The sequence below is a fragment of the Urocitellus parryii genome, chromosome 1, assembly GCF_045843805.1.
Source record: "Urocitellus parryii isolate mUroPar1 chromosome 1, mUroPar1.hap1, whole genome shotgun sequence".
NCBI classification, from domain to species: domain Eukaryota; kingdom Metazoa; phylum Chordata; class Mammalia; order Rodentia; family Sciuridae; genus Urocitellus; species Urocitellus parryii.
The window spans coordinates 186,325,435-186,352,241 of record NC_135531.1 but is presented as its reverse complement, the minus strand read 5'-3'; positions in this window follow the sequence as shown (position 1 = coordinate 186,352,241).

Below are 26,807 nucleotides of genomic sequence, written 5' to 3'. Positions count from 1 at the left end.
ATACTACCCTCTTATAAAGGCAGGGAGAGCAGAGATTCAGAGAGGAGAGAACCAGCAGAGCATTTCATTAGAACTGGGGGACTTCCCTCATGCTAGCCGTTTATTGTGATTTACCAGATCCTGAGATTTGCTGAGGGCAAGACCTCAGATGATTTTGCATTCATCTGCCTTTTGTCATCAACTTCACTGAAGTGACTGGGGCGGCAGCAGAAAAGGCCATCGTTTCCCATCACGAACATCTAGCCTCCATTAGCTATCCAAATGCAAAGAGAGTTTTGAGTGTGACCTATGGGAAATGAAGAAAAGTCAGCTTAACATCAACTGAAATGTCTTGTTCTTTGCCTTCAGTCCCTCTATTTATTTTTTCTCCCCTTTGGAGATTTTCGCAAGCTGTCATGGCAATTCTTCAGGCAAATTCATGACTTTTCCTTAGAATCTAAACAATGAAAGGCCACTTCTGCTATTTAAAAACAAAAGCAAATTGCTTTGTAGGTTATGGAGCTCCTCCTGGGAGAGGGAGGCCTGAACTGCTCTGGTCACACAGAATGTACCTTTGCCCTCCCAGCAGAGGGTAATGATGGAAAGCACTGTGGATCCTCAACTGAACTGGTTTCCTTCTGCTGGTCTGGGGCACTGGCCTCTCCTAGTCTAAACTACCCCAAGTCATTCACAACAAAGGACTAGAGAGGAACAAATGCTCATTATACCTGTGGAACACACCTTCTATCCATACCCTCAACACATAAGCTCAATCCTGTGCCAGAATCTCCAGAATATACAACATACACTGTACCATCTCTTTGCCTTTTTCTAGACAACAACTGAGACCAGCTATTTCTGTGCTTGGGAGAATGACATAAAAGGCAGAGGGAATTTAGGTAGAAAAAGTGGAGAACAAAACTCATTGTTGTAGGAGCAGCAGGGAGTCAGTGGACCAGAAAAAGGAGTTGTAAGAATGTATTGTATTCAGGTAGCCTTTTTTTTTCAGAGTAGATGGTGATGATAAAAATAGACTGTGCAAGTTTTTACCAGGCATGTACCAAAAATCAACCCTCTTTACCATCTGTGTTCATTCGATTTTTGTTTCTGTGACCTGAAAACAACTTAGAGAAAGAAACATTTATTGTGGCTCAGAGGTTCAGTCCAGGGTTGGTTGGTTCCAGGACAGACACATCATGGTGGAAGGGTGTGACAGAGGAATACGGTAATCCAGTGACAACTGGAGGAGAAATCAGACCTTTTTAAGACATCCCCCTACTGATCTACTTCCTCCAACTAGGTCCCATCTCGAGGTAGTCTGTTCAGCTATTGATGGATCAATCCACAGGGAAGGTCAGATCCCTCAAGATCCAATCATTTTCTAAAAGCCCCAGCAATGAACCTTGTTCCATTGGGAGCCATATTCTCAATACAGGAGATTTTGTGGACATCTCAAGTCCAAATCGTAACACCATTTCATCTACACTAGAGCAGCTTCAGTGTTATAACTAGAAAAGGGCCTCAGATGATTCTTCACCCTAGACTCTTATAGAGGCATTATAATCCAAAGAAGTATAGAGCTAGAAAACCATGTGCTAATCCTGGATGAACCTTGCCTTGGACAAGTGAGTGACTCAGTTGACATAAATCCCAATTTTGTCATTTTCTGGATGTTAATAATAAGAATACCTATCTCAAGAGTTACTATGAAGATTAAATAAAACATTTGGGGTAAATATGCCTACTATCAGGCCTATTATAAATTTTGATGCCAAGTAGCTATGACCACTTTTTATTGGATAGATTGCTACCTTTTATCATATTTTATTGTGTTCTGTTGTGTAATTTATAAAAGCTGCTCAGTTGAGACTTTGATTGGTTTGCTACATGTCATGTGGACCAGTAGAAAGGGGGCTAGGATTTATATCCTTTGCTATTTATTCAGCATTGCCTTTGGCACCCTACAGAGCATGGATTTGTAGGTATTTGATGTCTTGATTAGGTTGCCATCCTTAGTGACCTATAGGTCTTTCTCCTCCTTGTCTGTCAATCAGCAAGTCAATGAATATTTAATAAGTTCTGAGGATTTGAGAAGATGCTGAAAAGACAAATGATCTAATTGGGCATATAAAGAAAGATCATCATCAAATTATAACCCAAATACCAATACAGCATAGTTCCAGAGGTATCATACCAATGAATGGGCTCAAAAAAGAAATTTATTCAGCCTAGACATTTTTATAGCTGTCTCCCTGATTTTTCAAATCCACAAAGATGGAGAAATTTCAGAGAGCATCATGCTTCTGGCAATAAGAATGACTTATCTGAACATCATGAGTAGACATTTATCCTTTGCCCTCAGAGCTCAGGACATTCTATGAAGTGGCACATGCAAGTGAAAGATATTGAATATTGAAAGAAAAAAACAGTGAGATGGAGACTGCTTCTGCACAGTATATCAACATCCCATTAAATTCTGTTCTGTCGGAGAAAATGTGTTGCGGCTTTCTACGTGCTTTTACACTCCAGTTTCACCTTTATATAACCTTTGATAAGGTTCTACCAGATTCATTTTATTTTTTGTGATTTTAAAAATCCAAGATCTAGTAGTTCTGTGCAATGCTATTGGCCATGAGGAGAAACTAGCCACTATTTAGTCTTCATCCTTCAATGCCTTTTTAACTGACTAGAGTGAGGTAAAGCAACAGATCTTATGTGAAAGTCCCTTGGAACAAAGTGTTGCCAGATTCAAGAAGGAGCAACTGAATAAGTGCCATCATTGTGGCAAGTTGAATAATGTCCCTCAAATTTGTGTTCAAGAATATTATCTTTATTCTAGAAGGAATAGATAGGCATTTATTGAAATACGGTGTGTTGTTTTTCTTGGGCAAATTTCTGAATGCCCTCAGAATATATTCACATATAACTTCAAATGCCTGATATTCCTTAACTGAATTTTTCTCAAGATTTCTGTATATTAGAATCATAGCAGGGAGTTTTAGAGAATACTTATAACTGGATCTCACCCTTAGAGGCACTGATATAATTTCTGGGAATCAGTAGTATTAAAAGCCCTGGTGTGTGGAATAAGCAGGGAAAATATAGACCAATCAAATTTTACCAAATAATAATTTTACCAAAAGTAGTTCCTACCCCGGATTATGCAGAAATGTTCCTTAAACCAAAATGCAGCTTCCTGCCTAGATGAATATGTAGAGGAGAGATTGCTCACTTTTCAGTGACATCACATTTGTTATAGTCCATACAGACATAACCTGTCTCAAAATACAGTACTGAGTCCACTTTTAAGCTAAATGTTACTGTGCATACTCCACCCCGGGGCTTTCAGATTGGGAATCTTCCTTTGGATGTAGATAGAATGGTGCTGACAGAAAGAATCTAAAGTGGCACAAGGAGATGCACACACATGATTCATATAAAAGGAATCTCCATGGCGAGAGAGTAAGAGAGCAAATAAATACCTCATTTTACCCAAAGGCTGATGTGCAGCTGAGAATAGATGGGCTTTGTTCATGTCCAGTCTTGTTCAACAGCGACCATTCTATGCAACATGGCTAAAATCAGATGGTAATGCCAGAATTTGGGCTTTCCCTCTGGGTTTCTGGAATTCTGTAAGCCATCTAAAGTTTGCCTTAAGTTGTACACAAAAACAAGACTCATCCCACACTCCAGGTCTGACTTAAATGATACATTCATTACCTTGATCAACCCTTAAAGCAATAAGGCATAATTTTCCAAAGACCATGCCCTAAAAAGTAATGAAGCATTTTAGCTTCTGCTTAAGCTGAGAGCAGATAGGGGTGGGGAACGTTTGAGGGAGAGCTAGACTCCATGGTAGAGTTGAATAATCATTTCTGATGACTCATTATTCAGGATTTCTCTCTATATGATGCCAGCTTTTTCATTATTCAGGTCTGGGGAGAACTGACACTTATAAAAAGTTCTAAAGAATAAAATGAGGATTTCTTAAGGTAAAAGACAGAAAAACAAAAGCACAGCAATCTCATTTTCCCCACAGGGTCTTAAGTCTTTAGATCATTTCACCCTTACCTGATTTAGCTTTTATGTTCACAGGGAACCTGAGAACAGTGGTGTCCACTTTCCTCTCTCAGAAGGGTTAAGCACTACTGCAGATCTGAAATCATAGAAGAAAGTATGTCGATTTACTCTGATTGGAGACTTTGCTTGATTTATTTGCATATCAGAAGTGACTGGATGAACATGGGTATCTTTAGGGATTGGAGGGAAAGCAGCAAGTCTACGAGGGATGACATATTGCATTGTGAAGTGTGAAGCGTCCGAGACACACATACACACACACACACACACACACACACACACACACACATATATATATATATATATATATATATATATATATATATATATATATATATAGATGAAGAGGGAAAAAAGGAAGATAGAAAAAGAGGAAGAAAGCAGTCCACATTATAAATAAGGAAGTACAAATTAGAAACTTGTCAAAGATTAGGACAAGGCAGACTGAGAATGAGTCTCTGGTGTACAACTGTTGACCCTACCCCAGAACCCTCCACGCACTCACTCTTTGGAAAGACACTAGTGCTCAAGCATCTTTTGTCTCAGAACCAGCAACTGCAGCGTGAGGAAGGAGGAGGAAAGTTGCCAAGCACACATTTCACCAGGGAGTCCACAGCAAACTGTATCTGACCAAACAAGGGGAGAGTGAAATTCTAAAGGAAAAAAGGAACGTGCTAAGAATGTTCTAACTGGGTACTCTGTCTTCTTTCTCTGTCCTTAGCAGATCTGACTGGATAGATAACTAAACTTCCTTTAAGTCAGGGTGAAGATAGACACAAATACAGATACAGATAGAGATATAGATAGATATATAAATACAGTTCAGATATAAAAATAGAAATAGATACAGATATGGGCATAGATAAATCCAATTGAAATTTCATATATAATTTTCTTTTTTGGTACCTTGATTGAACCCATGGATGCTCTAAAACTGAGCTACATTCCCAGTGCTTTTTATATTTTTATTTTGAGACAAGGTCGTCTTAAGTTGCTGACGCTGGCATCAAACTTTCTATCTTCTTTCCTCAGCCTACTGAGTTGCTACAAATAGAGGAGTTTGCCACCATGCTTGGCTCACTATTTTTTATCTACTATACTTTATGTACTAAAACCATGTGAAAAAAAATAGAAATTACTTAAAAATTTTATACTAGTTGCATAGTTTTGCTTATAAAGTCATGAGGCCCCCCAAGAGAAGGGCAGTTTTATTTTTCCACATGCATATTTGTGCATATTTTACTAATTTATCTTATTTCATATATAATAGTGACTATATGTATATATAATTAAAATAATTTAAATCATGAAACATACATGATGCTTACATGTTATTCTGAGTTAATTTTATTAGAAGATAAAAATGTACCAAAACCCCACTTATTAGTAACAAGAGATTCAAGTTGAGAGGCTAAGAACTTTAATTGAGTTAGTAACTATATCACATGTTTCTATTTCATTATAAAAGTAAGAAATGGAAGTAGATAATTACCTCTAATGGGATTTGAAAGAAAAAAATAGTGAAAATATTTTCAGCTCCCATGAGAAACCCTATATATATAAATGGGCACATGGGAAACATATATTTTCCTCAAAACACATCTGTTTTATGGAAAGAATGTTGGGAGCATACTTCCATGAAAATAAACACAATGTAAACTACAATATTTTACACTTAAGATGGCACAAGGAGCTAGCTTTATCACTGCATGAATGGGGGATAAATTGTGAGCTTTTTAAAGCTTGTTTCTCCCCAACTCCAAAACAATTTTATGTGTGATTCACTAACAAATGCAATAAAGACAGCAGAGTGGAATTGGAGACATATACACACTCTTGCATAAAAATCTTGGTATAATAAAGGAAGATATGATTCTGTCATCCAACACTCGTCTCCTAATTATTCTTCCCAGGTAAGTGATTCCCTATTGCACACACAGACATGAACACACATGCACACACACACAGGCACACACACACACAGGCACACAGGCTTACCTAATGATTTTCCCCACTCATAGGAAGGGGCGATTCTACTCCATTACAGATGAGACAAGTCTCAGGCTTTTGTACCTTTCATTCCATGAGAACTAGGGATAAAGCCTTTACCCACTACTTCTAAAAGGTAGTTCACTTCATATAGTCATTTAATATTGGACTCTAAAGATAATAACATGTTGGGGACTGACATTCTTCATTTGGAACTACAGTTTGATGGTACATGAGCCCTATCTGAGACATGAGTGTCACCAATGCAGCTGCATAGAGAGGTGGTGAGAACCTGTGCAGAAAAGACATAAGAAAACTAGAAATGCAATCAGCATTTGTCTTCCCACGGGGAAGGGGGAAGTTGTTTTTAGAATTGAACTTAGTGGAAAGTCTTGTGAAAAAAAAAAAAAAAGTACACAGGTCTTCTTTTGGTTACAGTCACCCCGATGAGACATCAGAGAAGGAATGGTCACATCCCATGAACCAAAGTTATAGGAAGGCTTATCAACTGAAAGAACTTTCCTTAGCAGTTCATACAACATCCAGGATAGCTCAACCAATTATAAGAGACTGAATGCAATGGAGTGGAAAATTGTATTGACAACTTTTATGGTTGGAATGTGTTTTGTCCTCCTGAGGTTTGTGTTGGAAGCTTGATTCCCAGTGTGATGATTTTGAGGTGGTGGCACCATTAAGAGGAGGGTCCAGTGGAAGGGTCTGGCTTTTTCAAAAGAAATTAAGATAGTTTCATAGATTGGTTTTCCCAAGAGGGTTGTAATACAAGAAAAACCTGGCCCACCCCAACTGCTCTGGCTTCCTGTTTTCCCATACAATCCTTCCCTCTTGCTTGCACTTCTGCTGGAATGCTATCTGCCATATTGTAATGTGATCAAAAACTTCTCACCAGAATGAGCACCATGTCTTTGAACCTCCTGAAATGTAAGCCTATATAAATTTCTTTTCTTTATAAAGAACTCAGCTTCAGGTATTTTATTATAGTAACAAAAAGTAGACAAATACACCAGCCCTTGAAAGTCTAAAGTGCAACAATGTTAAAAATACAGTATATGGCTTAGGGAAAAAAAAACTGATTAAAAATACCAGAACACAGATGTTTAAGTGAAATTACTTGTTCTTATCAGTTTGTAATCATACTTTATAGATTACATTGTATAATTTGTATAATTTATTCTGAAATGTATATACACCCATTTCCAATAAAATAAAATTATGTTATCTCTTAAGATACATTCATCCCTTTCCAGGCATAGTGGCACACCCAGGGGCTCAGAAGGCTGAGGCAGGAACATTGTAAGTTCAAAGCCAGACTCATCAAAAATGAGGTCTTAAGCACCTCAGTGAGACTTTGTCTATAAATAAAATACAAAACAGGTCTGGGGATGTGGCTCAGTGGTTGAGTGCTCCTGAGTTCAATATCCAGTACTCACTTCCCCCAAAATATATCCTTCTATATCCATGGAGGTTTGTTCTCTGATCCACTGTAGATTCCAAAGTTCAAGGATGTCTTATATAAAATAGCGTAGTATTTGCATGTGACCTATGTGTATCTTTCTGTATATTTTCAAACTATTTTAAATTACTTCTAATACCTGATACTGTGCAAATGCTATGTGAACAGTTGATTTACCATATTATTTAGGATATACTGACAAAAAAGTATATGCACATTCAGTACAAATATAATTGTTTTGTCAAATTACTTTGATTCCTAGTTGCTTCAATTCATAGATATCGAAACTGCAGACACGGATGATGAATGTACTGAATTTTCTGATACTATCAGATGTAGGTGACTTCATTTAGTGGATAACTTTAACTACCACAGCTCCCCAGAGTGGGCCAACTAACTAATCAGTCTTGTTTACACAATTCTGCTTTAGCAAGATGTTTATCTATCAGAATATGTGACATGTTTCTGTGCCTTTCCATAAGAGATTTTCTAAATCCTATGTACTTCCCTCTACCCTTTAAAAAAAAAAAAATTCCACAAAACCTTCTTTTATACATGCAATATCCTCAGGCTGAGATAGATAATTGGGCAATATGTTCCAGAAGTTTAGAGATAGATATATATCCTTGTCTTTCTTTGTGATATTAGGTAAATTATAAATTATTTGACTGTAAGCCTCCAGCGTCTCCTTATATGAAGAAGTATCATTTCTGACCACATGGACAAGCCAAGAGGCATAAAGAAATCTGATTATGTCAGTGCTAACATTCTTCCAATCCCAGAGTCATCTGCTTGCCTGTGAATTTTGTCTTGTTCCTAATTTTGGTGAATCATAGTATTTTTAAAATGAAAAGAAAATTCAAATGTTAAAAATAAAAAGGAAGTTCATTGAGTTAAAGTTCTATTTGTACTTCTGATTGTGTGAGGCTTACCTAATATCTAGAGATTTGATTTCCACATAACATAAATTCCTGTTGGGTGTTCCTCCTCCACTAGTGCTCTGAGAAGTCAGACACCTGCCTGCACATAACTGTTGCTATACTCTGTGGTAAACAGTAGAAGGTGGTATGATGAGTCCACATCTTCTCTGGTGGCCAGCTCCCCACTTCTCTCTAAAAATTAGATTTAAAGCTAACTTGTAGGTTTAAAGGGAACTATTCTGTGAAGGTTAATGCTTTTCATATATGAACATATAAAACATAATATGGTGACTTTCTTTTTATGCAAGAAAAGATTATTAAATACCTTCTTATTTTTATGTTGTTAGAGAGCAGATATGATTTTTCATATTGTCAACTAATTACACTATTATATTTTATATTATTTTTTTATATTTTTAACTAATTATTCCATTATAATTCTTTTGTATATATTAATATTATTTTATTTAAACTAAAAAGTGTCAATGTCTTATCTAATATTACCTATATACTATGTTGCCCATATGTTTACCTATTCCATAGTTGTTTAAGTAATTTTCAAATGTTTAATGCTATGTCCTGGTTGTTAAAATGTATCTAATTTATTTCCAAATTAGGTTAACTGATGGTGGATTTAAAAATAAGACAATAGATATCACTTTTAAAACATGAGAAAAGCAAGTATAAATCAAAAGAGGAAATTCCTAAAATTTATTTTTATGTAAGAGAAAATTGGGTATGAGTCAAAAATTGAGGCTTGGGTGAAAATATATACACCATAAAAGTGTAAACAAAGAAACAAAAAAATCAAGAGTTTGTTGGTGGAAATCTGTGTGCGTATAATTGAAAGACAAACACTAATTGCCAAATGTGAATTTTCCAAATGATTAGGCATAAATCAGTGTCAATCAGCAAAGAAACACCTTAAAGATTTTTCAAGGAATATTTCCTATAACATTGATATTATTGATGGGGAAAAAACACAATTTGTTGATAGATGAGCACATAATACAGAAAAGCATCAAAATCTTTTTTTTTTTTTTTGGTACCAGAGATTGAATCCAGGGGCACTGAACCACCAAGCCACATCCCTAGCATGTGCGCTCTCTCTCTCTCTCTCTCTCTCTCTCTCTCTCTCTCTCTCTCTCTCTCTCTCTCTCGTTCTTTCTTTCTGTATTTTATTTAGAGACAGGGTTTCTCTGAGTTTCTCAGGGCCTCACTAAGTTGCTAGGCTGGATTTGAACTCATAAATCCTCCTTTCTTAGCCCCGCAAGCCACTAGGATAACAGCATATGTGTGCCACTGAAAATCTTTAAGTTGTACTCTTGTGTGGGAATCAAAGCTGACTGGTCATTTACTGCAGCCTCCTCTAGCTGTGTGAAATTGGAACTAAGGACTTTAAAGAAGGAAACTCAGTAATAGCTATCTTTTACCTAGAAGAGAGACTAAAACCACTTCATTCAAAGGCCTGCAGAAGTGTCAAGCATATTATAGCAGCTTTCCTGAGAAAGTGAACCCCAAATCTATGGCACCTGTGAATGCAAGCACAGGTTTCACAAACTATGTAGTTGACAAAAAATCTCCAAACCAAAATTTTAACACAAAAACTGATCAGGCACCTCAGGGCACCTAGTTCAGTAAAGACACCTCCTTAGGTCCAGAATAAGATAATAGCATTTTATATCCCCATCAGCAGTGGCTGAGAGATTGTTCCTTCTCACACTGAACAGGCTTGTTTATTTTCATTAAAGCCTTTATAATAGTTGTGCACTGTTATCTCATTGTGATTAGAATATGGAATTCTCTAATGCCTAATGATGTAGAACATTTTATCTTGTGCTTTTTAAGTATTTGTATATCCTTCTTTCTTTTGCCTCTTTTCTAATTGGATTATTTGTTATGATTCTAAGTTTCGAGAGTTTTCTAGATTCTAGTTCATTAGCAGAAATGGGGTTTACAAATATTTTCTTCCTCATTAGGTTATCCTTTCATTCTTTTTACAAGACCTTCAACAGAACAAAATCTTGAATTATAGAGGTTAGTTTATCAATTCTTCTTTTATGACTTGCATTTTTGTTTCCAAATTTAAAAAAATCTTGTCCAGTCATGAATCCTACAAATTTCCTCTTATGTTACTAAATTTTCTAAGTTTACCTTTAACATTTAACTATGTGCTCCATTTTAAGTCATTATTTTAGGCTTATTTTTGTTTCTTACCTCTTTTCCTTTTTTTTCATTTATTAGATTTGCCCAGGGATGTACAGTTGTTATAATATCATTTATTTAAAATGTCTCCAATTTAACTGCCTCTATATCCTTGACTAAAATTATTTGGATACTTATGAAAGCCTATTCCTAAATTCCTTATTCTGTTCAATTTATTAACATCTATCTTTTTACAAATAGCATGTGGTGTTGACTACTGTTGCTATATGATGTCTTGAAGCCAAATAAACCATTCCCTTGTACTTAATAGTCTTCTAAAACTGTTTTTTGCTATTCTAGTATCTTTGGCTTTGCATGCAAATTTTAGAAAAAATCTTGTTGAAATCTGTAAGAATATATCACTGAGATTTTGATAAGATTTGTGTTAAGCCCATATAACATCTTTATTGTGTTGAGGCTTCTAATCCATTAATGCAGTATACGAAAGATTACATAATACTAATATACATAATACTAATATACATAATACTAATATATATATATATATATATATATATATATATATATGTATATTCATTTAACTAGTTCATCTTTGATAGCTTTCATCAGTACTATGTAATTTTCAGTATAGTTCATGTGTTTTAATTAAAATTACAACTAAATATTTAATTTTTGAACATAATAAACAGAATTATATTTTGAATTTCAATGCAGACATTCATTATTAATATATAATTGCTCTTTGTATGGTGATTTTGTATTTGCAAACTTGTTGAACTTGCCTAGTAGTTCTGGGATCATTTTTGTAGATTCCTTGGATTTTGTCCATACACAATAAACCCTTCTGAAAAATAAAGACAATATTTTCTCTTTTTAATATATATTCCTCTTATTTCCTTTACTTAATCACATTGGGAATACATTTCAGTGCTGTACTATATATGAATAGTAAGCAGACATTTTTGAGTTTTCTTTGTCATTAGGCAAATGTATTTATTCACCATTTTACATTCTTGCCAGCAATGTAAAATGGATCACAATTTTTCCATATCATTGCCAACATCTGTTATTATTATCATTAGTGTTAGTAAATATGAAGGAATATCTCACTGCTGTGTTGATTTCCATTTTCCTAATGACATTAGGCATCTTTTCAAGTGCTTTTTAACCATTTACTTGTATATTTTTTTTCCTTCTCTCCTCACCCTTAGAACACCATAAAAATGTAATTTAGGTTAATTTAATCATCACTTTTTACATTATTTTGAAGTTTTAAATGCTATTTAGAGCTGAACCACTTAGTAAATAGGTTACTTTTACTTTCTATCACAACTTTTTTTTAAATAAATTCAGGAATAAATTTATTTTTATTTTGTTCTACCTGGTATTTTTTTTCACTACAGAATCACTATGAATCTCACCACAAGCTCTCTTACGACATTAACATTATTAGACAACACAAAAATATATTCTTAAAAGCGTCTGACTTGTTTAAAGACATTGAATATCTCTGATTCTGGCACAAAATTTCTGTGTGGGTTTCTTCTGAATCACCATGATAGTAATTTTCTTTGGGCCCCTTGATTACTGAATCCCTATTGTCATTATTGGTCTATTCTCTTTTTCCAATGAGTCACATGATTCCATAGCTTCTTAATAAAAATGTAGTACAGCAGGTATGCTTTTGCAGATATTTTGTAAAATTCTTTACTTTGTCAATGGATTGTTAATTTAGCTTGCAACAGAATTCTAAATCAAAATAAGAGAAATCTAGTATTTGGACAGCTGATTGTTTTTATATGTGGTGTGTGTGTGTGTGTGTGTGTTTGTGTGTGTGTGTGTATTGCCTATATCATGTTTTGGGCGTATATTCATTCAATGTCCAGGTACACTGAGCTTTTTTACCCTGGGCATTCACACATGGCACATAAAGATTTTCTTTCAATCAATAATTCTGTTGTTGATTCTAAATCACTATGAAACATGACTTAGGAACATGCTTCATATAATTCTTAATAGCTTCTCCGATTTTTTTGAATCCTTTCTATTATCTATCTCATTTTTTGTCTTATTTTTCAAAAGATTTCTGTATCCTATATGCATCCAATTACATTTTCAAACTTCTATTAAAATTTTTTATATGCATGACTTTGAAAATTTGTTTTGCTCTATGAGTATTCTTATTTTTTTAAGTTCTTTTCTTGCTTCATAATTACGAAATATTTTCATATTTCTCTAAAGTCACTCACTTATGGATAGTTATTTATTTGAAGTTTTGCTCGTCTTGACAAAGCTTTCTTAATTTTTTTTGTGTGATTATATCTGTACTCAATCTCTCATACTAGAGAAATTTTCAGATAAAAATCTTAGCTTGTCTATTCAAAATTAAGTAGAGGAAACTAAAACCTCTTTGTAAACACTGAGAATGTGTATCTTGCATTCGCCTGATGGAAATTACATTGATCTCTTTGATTGGATTGGCCAGAGTTATCAGAGAAACATTTGCCAGCCTCCAGATGAAAGGGTAGAAGCCTGACTACCACCAGCATTCTGGAAACTGAGTAGAGTTCATTTTTGCATTCAGAATTCTGCTCGCTGCCATTCTCCTTTGCCTCCACTAGGCATTTATACATTCAGTGACTGTGGTTTTTGTGCAAGACCCAGTCCTTATTATATTGCCTTTATATATATATATATATATATATATATATATATATATATATATATATTTAATTTATTTCTCTTGTTCACCAGGAATCATGCAGGTCACTGCCTGCCTTCCTCCATCATACCCTTCTGCCATGATCAGTTCTTTCTTACCTTTAGCCCACAGCAATGAAGTTGGACATCTATGGACTGAGACCTCAGAAACAATGAGCAACACATAAACTTATCCTCCTCTAAAATTGTTCTTGTCAGTTCTTGTGATCAAAGCAATGAAAAAATTGCCTAAACACACACACACACACACACACAAACACACACACACACACATTGTATTACTTGTGATTCTCCAGAGAAATACAACCAAAAGAATATGTGGATAGATGGGTGAATATATTGACTGATATATGGATGGTTGGAAAGATAAATTTATTTTATGATCTCAGTATCTGTTGGATATACTGGCAGCCTAGAGACCCCATGAAATGTAGATGCTGTGCTTATTGTCCAAAGGCCATCTGTTGAAAGTATTCCATCTTATTCTGGGGAAGTCAATCCATTCTATTTAAATCTTCAACTGGTTAACTAAGGACCCACGCACATATTAAGAAGACTAATATGCTTTACTCAAAGTAATTTAAATGTTAATTAAATGTTAAACTTGTCCTACAAAAACATCCATAATGATGTTTGACCAAATGTCTGGACACCATGATCAGAGAAGTTTACACAAGATTAACCATCACACACACACACACAATTTTTTAAAATTAGAAATTAATTTTCCATATTTTAAGTAGGTATTCTCCACAATGCAGGAATGTTTAGAGGTGAAATGATTAGATAATAAGACATAATTAAATCAGTGGATTAATCCATTTAATAGATTGATCACTTAAATGAATTAATGGATGATAACTGTATTGGGGGTGTGCACTTCAAGAATATGTTATTCCTGGGCCTTGCACGCAAGTTCTCTCTGCTTTCTCTGGCTGTCATGAGCTGAAAAATATCTTCCATCATGCCCTTCCATCATGATGTTCTGCCTTGCCTGAGACCCACAGTTTTGGAGTCAGCTGACCTTGGATTGAGCCTCTGAATCCATAACAAAACAAACTTTTCCTTCTATAAGTTGCTCTTGTCAGGTCTTTTGGTCACAGCAATGTAAAGCTGAATACTCCATGAAATAGAATGGATAAGACCTTAGTTCTTAGATTCAGAAAAAACAGGATTCAGTTTGTTTCATATCTGAAGCTCATTTTCTCCTTTCTTCTTTTTCCTCCTCCTCTTCCTCCTCCTTCTTCCATTTTCTTCATTGCTGTTACAGTTTCAATATGAGGTGTCCCAAAAAAGTGCATGTGTAAGACAATGTAAAAAGGTTTAGAGGCAAAAGGATTAGGTTATGAGAACCTAAAATTATTTTATTAATAATTATTTTATTATTAATTATTTTATTATTAATTATATTCCACTGATATGGATTAACTCAGAAGTACTATAGGCAGGTGGGGTATGACTGGAGGAGGTGGGTTACTGGGGGCATGCCTTTGGGGTATGTATATTTTCCCTGGTGAAAGGAGATTTCTGTTCTTCCTGATTGCCATACCCTGATCTGCTTGTCTCCATCACAACTGTCCACCATGATGTTCTATCCCACATGAAGTCCAGAAATGTGAAGTTGGTTGAATTTCTGAAACCATGAACCCCAAACAATCTTTTCTTCCTCTAATTGCTCCGGTTAGGTCTTTTACCCTGATGAAAAATCTGACTAAATTGTCGAATAAATAAGCAGGGTTACAGTATCACAAACTTCTAAGAAGGGGAACTCTTTTATAAAGCAATGGGAGGAAGAAATGGAAAAGGCAAATGGAGCCATCAGCCTGTCAGACTATAAAAATGTGCCATATAATGTTTGTTATTATTATAGTATTTGTCTAAAATAAGAATTAATCATGGAGTCATTTCCTACTGATTTCATCTGGAATAAGATTCCCCCCAGTCACTAACCTCTTTCTACGTCTTATTTACCCTCTTATTACTCCAGAAGGATGAGGTTCACACTTGCATTTTGGCAAAGTATACTGTACATGGATGGAACTAAAAAAAAAATTGAATAAACAGGTTATCAATATCAGAGAAATCATATGTATGCTCAAATCACTTTAAAACTTTTATTTTTATTCCTGACTTTGTCTCTTTCCAGAACTAAACATTATAAAAGCAGCTGTTAATAATCAAAAGCAGAATAATAGGAAAAAAATGGAATTTCACAAAATGAAAATTTCCATTTATTAAATACATCATTAAGAAAATGAATAGACAAGCCATACACAATGAAAATATATTTTTCAAAATAAAATATATGTCAAAGGAGTAGTATTCAGGATTTATAAAAATCTCCTATATTTCAACAATAAAAAGACAATCAATACAACTAGAAACAAGCAAAACATTTTCACAGACACTTTACAAAAAAAGAAATGACAATAAACTCATAAAAAACGATTTGGTATTATTAGACTGCAGAAAAACATCCACAAACTATACTGAAATGCAATTACCTCCCACTGGGATGGTAAAAATTAAAGACTGGTAATAATAAATGTTAGCAGGTATGAGGAACAGTAAATCTGTTACAATATTGGCAAATATATGAGATGGTACTAAATGCTATGGGAAAAAAATATGAACCAGGATTGTGCATTGGTCATGGGAAATACCTAGGAGGTATCATGACAAAACTCTCTGAGACAGTGCTAGAGTTCAGTTGTAGATAGCTATTTGGATACCTGAGTATATGCATTGATGAACACTAAGCAAGAGAACTTAAGATTTATGTAGTTCATTGTTTGTAAATATGAACATTATTAACAATATTGAACTCTATTTGACAATAGACAGGCTGAAGTATTTATCATGCATGTTTATTTAACTTACTATGAAATGAATCAAAAGATAAGGTTGATTAATTGGTGGAGATCTGGATGAAGAAAGGATTAGATGTGATCAAGCCAGCAGTCTATAGTAGCTTCCAGAGGATATTCACTGAAAAATTCACCCAATTATACTACAGATTGGATAAATTTTATAATAAAATTTTGGAAAACATAAAATCAGAATTTTAAAGAATTGCAAGTCAAAGATATTGTAATTTTTCAAAAGTCTTGGGGTTGGTTGCTCTACTTGCTCTTGTGAGTGCTGAAGTTGTAAGAATCTAGGTTGGAAGGTCAGATGGCTTACAGTCCTCACCACCTGGAATTAGATGGTTCCTGGCCACAAAACAGTTTTGAGTTCAATTCTATGTAAACCGATCTTGTTCTCAAAACGTCACTTAAACAGAAATATTCTGAACAAGACATAGGCATTTATTCTTTCCCCTGCCTTTTGGAGATACAAATTATGTTTTCAGGAACATTTCATGTAAATGTCAAAAGCCATGAACTGCATTTCAAGTCCACAGAGCACATGCTGACGACCTGCATTGAAGTTGTCCCAATTCTTACCTTGTGAAATTATTCAACAACAATCTCTCTACCTATGGTTAAATCAATACCTGGAATCAATACCTGGAGTTTGGGTGGGGGTTTGCTGCTGAGCATTTCCACACACACTGCTTCAAAGAAGAGGCTTCTAATGTCATGGCTCTAAGATGAGTTGGGAGAAAAAATAGAATCATAAATCTCAAAAATATCCTGATTCAATTGTTGCAATGTAGAGAGGATTACAAGTTGGACATGTTTTAAATCTCATTTTAGACAACATTCCCCATTCTTCTTAGTCTGCAAAATACATTTAGATGCTCTGGGTCCAGGTAATGTTTACTCTATTTCTTTGTATTATTTCTAACACTGGATTATAACTATTTGCATAAGGAACTTCTACTACACTATGCAACCTTGAGGCTGGTCCAAAACATGTTTTGCCTATTTCAGCTAGGTGCCAGATTCATTTACAAGGTAGAAGTAAAATTAACTATGTGATAAATTTATCAATGAAAGAATGAAGATTGTTGGCTGATTTCATTGTGGTTAGACTTTGATCTAATGTGTTATACTATATATAACAAGATATATCACTTAGGATTTGTTTAATTGCAAATAAACAACAAAAGTCAACCCAAATTGGTTAATACAAGAAGACTCATTCAATGAAAAGCTGAGGGATAAGATTTGCTTTGCATGTGCATACCCTGGGGCTAATGTGAACCTGTTGTCTCTTCTTCTTTTCAACTGCCCTCTACCTGTAATTCTCTAGATATTTATCTTAGTCACTGTCAGATTTCTCTATGATTCCAGTTGGCTGCCTTTTTCTGGGGAAAATTCTTTCAGATTCTGTTCAAGTAGAAGTGTATGAGTTGTTTTTTTTTTTATGAATCTGTAGCAATAGTCAAGAATCATACTCATTGGTGCAGTTTTGATGTTTCCCTTCCTCATATGTCAAAGCTTTTGTTTCACATAAACTCACAATTTCTATTCCACACACAATGAATAAGTTCCAAATCCATAAAGCGTCCATAAAGAATCTATAAAGCCTTATTTGAATGACATATATAATAAAATACTTTTTTTCTGAAAAATTCCTCATATACAATACTACAGACAAAGCATTTTTATTACTTTGTTCTCCAAATTATCTTTCAGACAGATCATATTTTATACACCAAATCACTTCCTTCACGTTTTTTTCTTCTTTTCATAAAAACTGAAAAACTTATTGATGTGGCTAAAGTCATTTCCTTCACTCTCTCATTGCTTCTTGAAATCACATCTAGTCATCTTTCAAGGGTCAGCTCAAACTCTCTCTGTCCTCCAATATATTACAATCCCCAAAGTGAATACTGTGCTTCATATTTCTGAATTTAGATGATATTGAGAGTCCCTGCCAACCATTATGCATAGTGCATAATGTACATCGGCCTTATATATGGATCTTAGTTTTGTGCCATGGCTAAAAGCACTTGATAGGAATTTAGTTTGTAATAATATGCCTAACCTTCAACTTTCCTTAGCTACAAGATGAGTAGAAAATGTGCACCTCATAAATCTAACCAAGAATACACAGATGTTATAATCATTTTATTTGGCATACTTTCAACATTGTAGAAGTTGTTGCTGCAATGGTAATTAATTAATTACCACCATTGTAAACTCTTGAAGGGTGGATAATCTTTACCAAAGTTTTTCTGCATCCTAATCTTCTACCACAACACCTTGAAGATCAAAGACATTTCATACATTTTTTTATCTAATAACTCCAGTTGCTGTTATCTACTATGGGAGATTAGTGCAGTAGAAATTTTCAAATATAAGATACTATATACTTGTAGAGAGGGTCATTTTTTTTAGTAAAATATGTATCACTTTTTAATGGATTTCTTGTCCTTTTTGAAATTGTTTTGTCCCCAATACATTTGTCAAAACCTCTTCTCTATAGAAGTCTATCTATGTAGTCTGTGTAACATTGAGCTATTTTATTTCCTTTTCAACATTATTGGAATAACATTTTGATAGTAAAATGATCTAGAAGGTAAAAAAAAATTACTCATCATAGTCTTTAGGGTGGATGTGTCATCTGATTTGACCTGTAAGATTGACATGGTTTGAAAAGGATTTTCAATATAATTATTTGTCTTTATTTTACATATATCTGGTGAAAATTCTGAATTTGATTTTTAAAGCTATTTCTGAAGACGAGTAGCTTAAGTAGAAACATGGTTTGTTTTGATATGTGCTTATGATTTTCTATTATAGTGTTTTTAAAACATGTTTCCAAATCCATTGACATTCTTGCTATTCAAAGGCTGTCTACATTCTCTCTGCCTGATCTTGGATGGCATTTTGGGGGACTGCCTCAACAAATGAAAGGTAGCAAAATTTACATGGCATGACTGCTGTGTCTGTTTTAAAAGGAGGTGTACAGATTTTTTTCTAGTCTCACATAGGACAGTCATTTCAAGAGATCTGATTTGACCTATAAGATGTGCCACTATCTTGAGATGACCATGTGGGAAGACATTTGCAGTGACATCATGGAGACAGAGACATCCTATAATCCCCATCTTTCCAGCCCCCAGCTGTTTGAATCTCCCAGTCAACGAGGCAGGTACACCAGGGAGGGAGCCTCCCAGATGGCTCCAGCTTCATGCCCATCTGACTACAAAGGTGTGTCAAAGCCTAAGTCAGATCTGCCTAGCCAAGTCTAATCAGCCCCCACATTGGTGTGCAAAACAGATTTTGATATTGCCTTAAGCTACCATTTGGAACGGTTTATTATGCAGCAATAGATAGCTAGAAGACTTTTACATCTGCTAGTAAAAAAAAAAAAAAAGACTTATTCTTTACAGTTAATTTAAGCTTCTCAACCTAAGTATTGAGGCCAACCAATGTTAGGATACAATGCTTTTAGCATCTATATGGGTGTTTTTTCCTGATGGATGCAATTATTCATGAAAAGGAAATTATTTCTATATTTGTTCCTAGTAGAAGGAAGCAAATGATAATTTGATTAAGTCTTTTCCACTCTAATTGTCATTAGTATGTTCCATATTATGTGAATGAAATATGTGTATAGTATACTCCTAAGGGGTATATGCCAAGTATATACTTGGTAATTTACTTATGCATTATTTTCAGCTTATTGTGTGGGTCTATAGCTCCCTCCAGGTGTCAGCTCCATGTGTTCCTTTGAAAATTCTAGAAGCTGCAAACAGTACAGGCACAAAGAAGTGCTCAGTGCAATAAAACAATCTCATCATCAATATTTAAAAATGCACAGAAAAACACCACCATCTCCTCTCAAACCCACCAAGTTGCATGTGCTTAAAAGATCAAAAAAATCCCATAGAAGTAGACATTTTTCTGCATGGACAATGTGCAAATAAATTGGTATGATGTTGATTATTATCATTATTAGAATAATAGATAAATATGGCATGTACAATAGAATATTTTATACAAGTAGCTTTTATTACAAAATCATAATTATAATACAAAGTCACAAAACCTGAAAAATCAAGTCAGCAGAAATAAATGAGTAGTAGAAGGATATGATTTACAACACCATATATATATTTTTTGGGGGGTGGGGGTGGTGCCCAGGATTGAACCCAGGGGAAGTTAACCACTGAGCCACATTCCCAGCTTTCCTTATTTTTATTTTTAATTTTTAAAAAATATTTATTTTATTTTATTTTTTATTATTGGTTGTTCAAAACATTACATAGCTCTTGACATATCATATTTCATACATTTGATTCATGTGGGTTATGAACTACTATTTTTCCCCGTATACAGATTGCAATCTCACTAAGTCACTTAAGGCCTCACCAAGTTGATGAGGTGAGGCTTGTTTTGAACTTGTGATTTTCCTGACTCAGCCTCTTGACACACCAAGATTATAGGAATGAGCTACTGTGCCCAGCTAGCAAATATATGAATTAAATATAAAACTTAAATAAAAATTTAACAAAGTATTTAAATGCAATATATTTGCTAATAGGTATATTTATATAAATGAATATAAGCATGTATACGATATAGTTTGTCACATATCTTAATAGCAAATGTTCAGAACATTGTGAAGAAGAACACATATCAACATCAGTATACTGGTTACCTCTGTTATTGGATGGAGGGGAATGGTAACAAAAAGGAAAATGACTTTCAAAGGCACATATTAGAGTCTGTGTTCTTAGTCATAACAACATTACTATTTCAACATTATTATTAATTAGTGGTTGAACCAAACTTGACAAAATGTTAGCAGCTGTTAATTCTGGGTGGTGGGTACATGGGATTTATTGTTATTGTTTTTTTTCCTGCACATATAATCTATATTTGAAATATTTTATAAATCAAAGCGCTAATTACTTAGTCTCAGGATATATCTGTAATATTTCATGTTTTGTTTAAGTGCCTGTGCAGAGGTTTTGTGAAATGTAATGGAGCTCAGATAAAGAACTGGATGCTATTCCTAGAACTGTAATAAGAAAGATTACATAAAGAAGATACAGTGACCTTTAGTGACTCATAAGGGTACATTGTTTGCATATTGTTTTTGTTTTTTTTAAAGAGAGAGGTGAGAGAGAGACAGAGAGACAGAGAGAATTTTTAATATTTATTTTTTAGTTTTTGGTGGACACAACATCTTTGTTTGTATGTGGTGCTGAGGATTGAACCCGGGCCGCATGATTGCCAGGCAAATGCGCTACTGCTTAAGCCACATCCCCAGCCCCATTGTTTGCATATTGGAAAAGGAAATTCCAGTGAGGAGAAATTGAAGGACCAGCATCAGGAAGACATGAGATGCCATATCTAGTGCAAGCGGCAGGTGAGAAGTACTTCAGAGGAGGAGCTTAGGTTGGTCCTCAAAGCAAATAGAGTACAGGACACTTTCTTTCCTGAGCTCCCTGGTGGAGAGATCCCCAGGGTTCAGTACTATATGTAAACCAGGATGTATTGATATGTGTTTCCCTAGTGCCACCATGAGCTTATTTTGTAACCACAGCAAGATATTTTTTTCAATAATCTTCTTTTTTATAGGACAAAATTATTTGCAATATTAATAATTCAATAAAATAATAGTGATGGCAATGAAAGGAAATATAGGCAGTAAAATGATCTTTTAATGAACTTTGTCTATGTAATCATGTCAGGGAGCAATGAAACAATAAACAAAAAGTAAAGTGAGCACTACAGTGTTATCAAAGCAAAACAATCAGAGGGATAAGTTTCTATTTTAAAGATATTATGGGGCTGGGGATGTGGCTCAAGCGGTAATGCGCTTGCCTGGCATGTGCAGGGCGCTGGGTTGGATCCTCAGCACCACATAAAAATAAAGATGTTGTGTCCACAGAAAACTAAAAAAAAATAAATATTAAACAATTCTTTTTCTCTCTAAAAAAAGATATTATGTACATATGAATGTCATTACATGTATAAATTAAATTTTGTACTTAAGTAATAAATGGCATACCTCATAATTTCACGTCTTAAAGTGTTTCATTAAATATTAATTCTGATTGGTTTGACAACAGAATAGCAGATTCAAATTATAGATATGATTCCTGAAAGTAAAGTGTAGGCTAAGTACCCCCATTTGATAATTACATGTTGTACACATGAATTATCACACTGTATATGTGATATATTATCACACTGTATATATGATATATATGAATTATCACACTGTATATGTGAAATTGCTCCACACAAACAAGCCTAACATAGTTACATCATAGTTTAGTTTGTAAATATTTAATTTAATTATTTGATAATTGAGTTAGTTAGGGGAGCTAAAACCAAGACACAGATGGGTGGCTTAATTTTTTTAAAACAAATTAAAAAAATATTATTTCATATTTCCTGACTCCAAAAGTCCAAGATCAGATCAAGGTGCAGATGGGTTGTCTCTGGCGAGGCTTCTCTTTCTGACCTGCAGATGGCACCTTCTTGCTGTTCCATCCCTCAGTGCTTTCTGTATGCTCAGAAACAGTAATCACTGGAGTCTCTTCCTCTCCTTATAAGGGTACCAATCCTCTTGGGGTAGGAGCTCTCCCTTACGACCTCACTAGACTTTAATACATCCCTGGAGCCCCCATCTTCAAATCTCATCACATTGGAGATACGTTTTCAATATATGGATTTGGGGGAACACAATTGATTCCATAAAATAACCCAGTAGAGAAAAGATCAACTGACAAATATTGCTGAATGATGCTTTTATTCTAACAGAATGTGGCAGCATAGTGGCAGCTGATATGATGGGATGAGCTCTTGTGGAGGATGGGAAAACTGAATAGGCTCATGAAGGGAATGGAGAGGTTAAGCCCACATCCAACTCTGGTCTGACCAGTGCTTCTGATGAGGAGTGTTTCCCATACCTGTACCACAAATGTATTTTGAATAAATCCAGTTTGAAGATAGTAGTCTTCCTAAAGACAAGTTTGCATGTGCATGTCTGATTTTTTTCCCAAACTATTAAAATGTGCATTTGAGCAAAACTGTTAGATGCCCTCAGTCTTAATGTAGATTTGCTCAAACTATATTTGTCCATGTGGTAGAAGATAGAAAGTGAAGAAAGAGAAGAGCCAAATGTTACAACAAGAAAGAATTATGAAAGCTCAAAATGAGAGCAGATAACATTAAAGAAAATACTCAGAAGGAAGAGTAAAATTATGGCAGGTATAAACAGAATTAGACCCAGATGCTTCAAATTATTTTATTTCACAGAACCATACAGAGAAATCAAAACATAATTTACCCCAAAATTCTTGAGTTTTTCTGAACTCCATCCTGAGAAGCCTGGTTCTTTCAGATTCCAATGCATAGCAAAGAGCTCACATCAAAAGATATCATCATGGATTTCAGAAAAGCACAAAGGTTGGATGAGGGGTAAATCAGTGGTCACCCTCTAAAGAACTGATATGGTAAAAAGGCTTTTTGTTTCCTATCTTAGAAGCTAACGTTGCAGTGGAGCAATGTCTTCAAAATGCTAAGAGAAAATATTTTCAAGGTAAAAATTGTATACCTGACCCAGCAGCAGCTAAACAAGTATGAGAAAGAAGTAATTTTTCAGATAAGCACAATCTAGAATTTTTCAATTTCTTCTTGTGTGCATGTGTGGGGGTGTATGTTTCAGGATACCCCATCCCCAAATGAGAGAGAGAGAGTAAGAGAGAGAGAGAGAGAGAGAGAGAGAGAGAGAGAGAGAGAGAGAGAGCCAAGGAACATGAAATCTTGCAAAGGAAGTATAATGCAGAATAAAGCACAGTGTGTATCTTGGCTGACAGTGAAGGGAAAGCCCAGGAGAACCACAGAGCACCAGGCCCTCGTGAGCAAAAGTCTTGACTGGAGCAGTAAGATCAAAGAGTTGGAGAGGCAAGGAGGAAATGAAACCGCATACATGATGTGTTTTAGCATACAGAAGGGAGAATCACACTCTAGGCAGTTTAAAGATAGATTTGCCATAGACTGTAGGCCATCAAACACATGAAAATATAAGAGAGATTGACAAAAGAATGAATGCAATTAGAGCACAGTTATTGTCTTAAGTCAACTAACATTTATGTGTTCATAATGCTGTAAACACTAACTTGATGTAGCAAACAATTTTGCAAAATTATCATTCTTCTGGGTTGAGGGTAAAGGCTATTTTTCACAATAGAAAAAACATTTAGAGTGCCTAAAATTGAAAAATCAAAAGTTAGAAGAATGCACATGATATTTAGTAAAATAAAGGTTAGTATGAGAAGAAGCAACCTTGAGGGAGTTAAAGTCGGGGAAGAAGATGGGTGAGACAGAGAACTGATTTTTCATTGTAAGTATTATCAAACTGTTTTGCTTTTTAAAGTAGGTACAGGTTCTAAGTTGATTAAATATTTTTTCAAAATTAATTACTCAATTCAAAGTTAACTTATTAACAAAAGATGTCTCCATTTTTGCCACAGTTAACTACTTGGTTACTTTAGGACCAGGGACTCAAAATACTGTATTCCCAAGGATGGTGCATTGTTGTACTGAGTACCTTAAACTGAAGATGACTGGCAGGGTCTCAAAAGGAAGGTCAGGTTGAACTTTGGAATATGGAAAACATATTATGACCTAGGAATGGAGATTTTCACTGTGGAGTTGTGAGAAATACTGAAGACATTTTAGTATATGTTCTGTAGAAAATCTAGAAAATAGTTGAAAATCAAAGCCTCCAGTAATTGATAAGTTTTCCAGGACAATGATGAAATGACAGGTAGCCTTTATTTGTGAAGTAGTCATGGAGCTCCAGAGAGAGGGTAGGACTTCCACAGGTGTAGGAAAGAGACACCATATGACTTGGAATTTGGCAACATTTCCTGAACACTTTCCCTGTTTCGGGTACTCTTTTGAGTGATTTCTATTGACTTTTTGAAGCACTTTTTGATTCATCACATGCTATAGCTTTTACTATGATGACCACTCCTTTTCAGATTGGAAACCCTGAGGATTGACACAAACTGAGTATTTTGCATGAGCTCTCATGAATTTTTAAGTATAGAGTCATGGTTAAATGAGAAATTCACATTAAGATTGTTCAAGTTTGTCATCTGAAAAATATATTAGGCTGAGTGAACTCCAAGATATTGTCCATGGTCCGTTCTTTGATCCTGTAACCTCCACATTGTTATTTTGGTTAGGACTTGCGTGAAGATGAAGTGGGGGAGCAACTGTAGCAGTAGGCACACGGTGTACCCGTGTCTGTTTTTACAATCTGAATTATAATGCTCATTTCCCTTCAGATGAAAAAATAATGTTGATTACAAAAAATAAAAAAAAAAAGGAAAGAGGGCGGCAGTTAGACCCCCAGTGTTCAAAATCAAATAAGGCACTAGCTAATTAGCTCCCTTGACTGGAGTTACTCTCTATATCACTGATGACAAGTGGCCATTGCTTAATTTCTAGGTCAGTGAATTCAGGTTTGGAAAATATCCCAGTTTATATGTTCAAGCATCTTTAACTTGCATTCTAATCAAGGTGGGTGTTTTGACTGAATTCCTGACCTAGAACACAGCATTTAATCTCATCATGAATTACCAGCCTCACGTGTATGCACCTCATACACGGAGGTGCTTGATTTGGCAGGCATTCACCCAGTATTAAGAGCTAAACTAGATAATACCAGGTCTCAAGCCAGGCTTTCTCACTGCCTATATTTTACCAGTGCAGAGAAGTAGAACACAGTGTTGAGATCATGGGATTTGGATTCAAGGTCTGTCTCTAAGTCCTTTCTGTATCCTTGCTGCATGACATTGAAACTTAATCTCTCTAAGGCTGTGCTTCTTTAGTTGAAAATTTGGAAAGAAAGAAAAAAAGGTGGTGGGGGTTGGGGCTTCTCCAGGAAGCTGTGGTATCAGAGATAATGAACAAAATACTTTTAGCACAAGGGTTGACACACTAAGATTTTTCAATAAATGTCTATGTTGTTTGTTGTTTGAGGTGTTGTTTATCTATCTATGTATATTTCTACCTAACTACTGTTTCATCTATCTTCTATTTATCTATTTCATCTGTCTATTCATTCTTCTGTCAGTTCATATATCCATGTGTCTGTCCATCCTTTTATCTACCCATCTATCTTTGACCAGTTATCTATCTATCTATTTGTATCTATTTCAGAAACTTATTAACAAAAGAAGTCTCCATTTTTTGCCACAGTTAACTACTTGGTTTCTTTAGGATCAGGGACTCAGAATACAGTATTCCACAATGATGGTACATTGTTGTGCTGAGTACCTTAAAGTGAAGATGACTGGCAGGGTCTCAAAAGGAAGGTCAGTCTGAACTTTGGCCGCTCCCTGTTCTTCCTAAGTGAACCATTTCCTAAGTGAACCATAAAAACTAAAATTTTTCTCCCCTAGAAAACTGGCCTCCTCTTTTCCTCCTGAAAGTCCTCTTGTGACAAATATCCCATCTCATACTAGCAAGGAATGAATGTTCTACCAAGACACAGAAAGAAAAACTTGGACATTTAGGCATTGCTGGGTTCCTCTTTTTAGTTTATCCCTATTA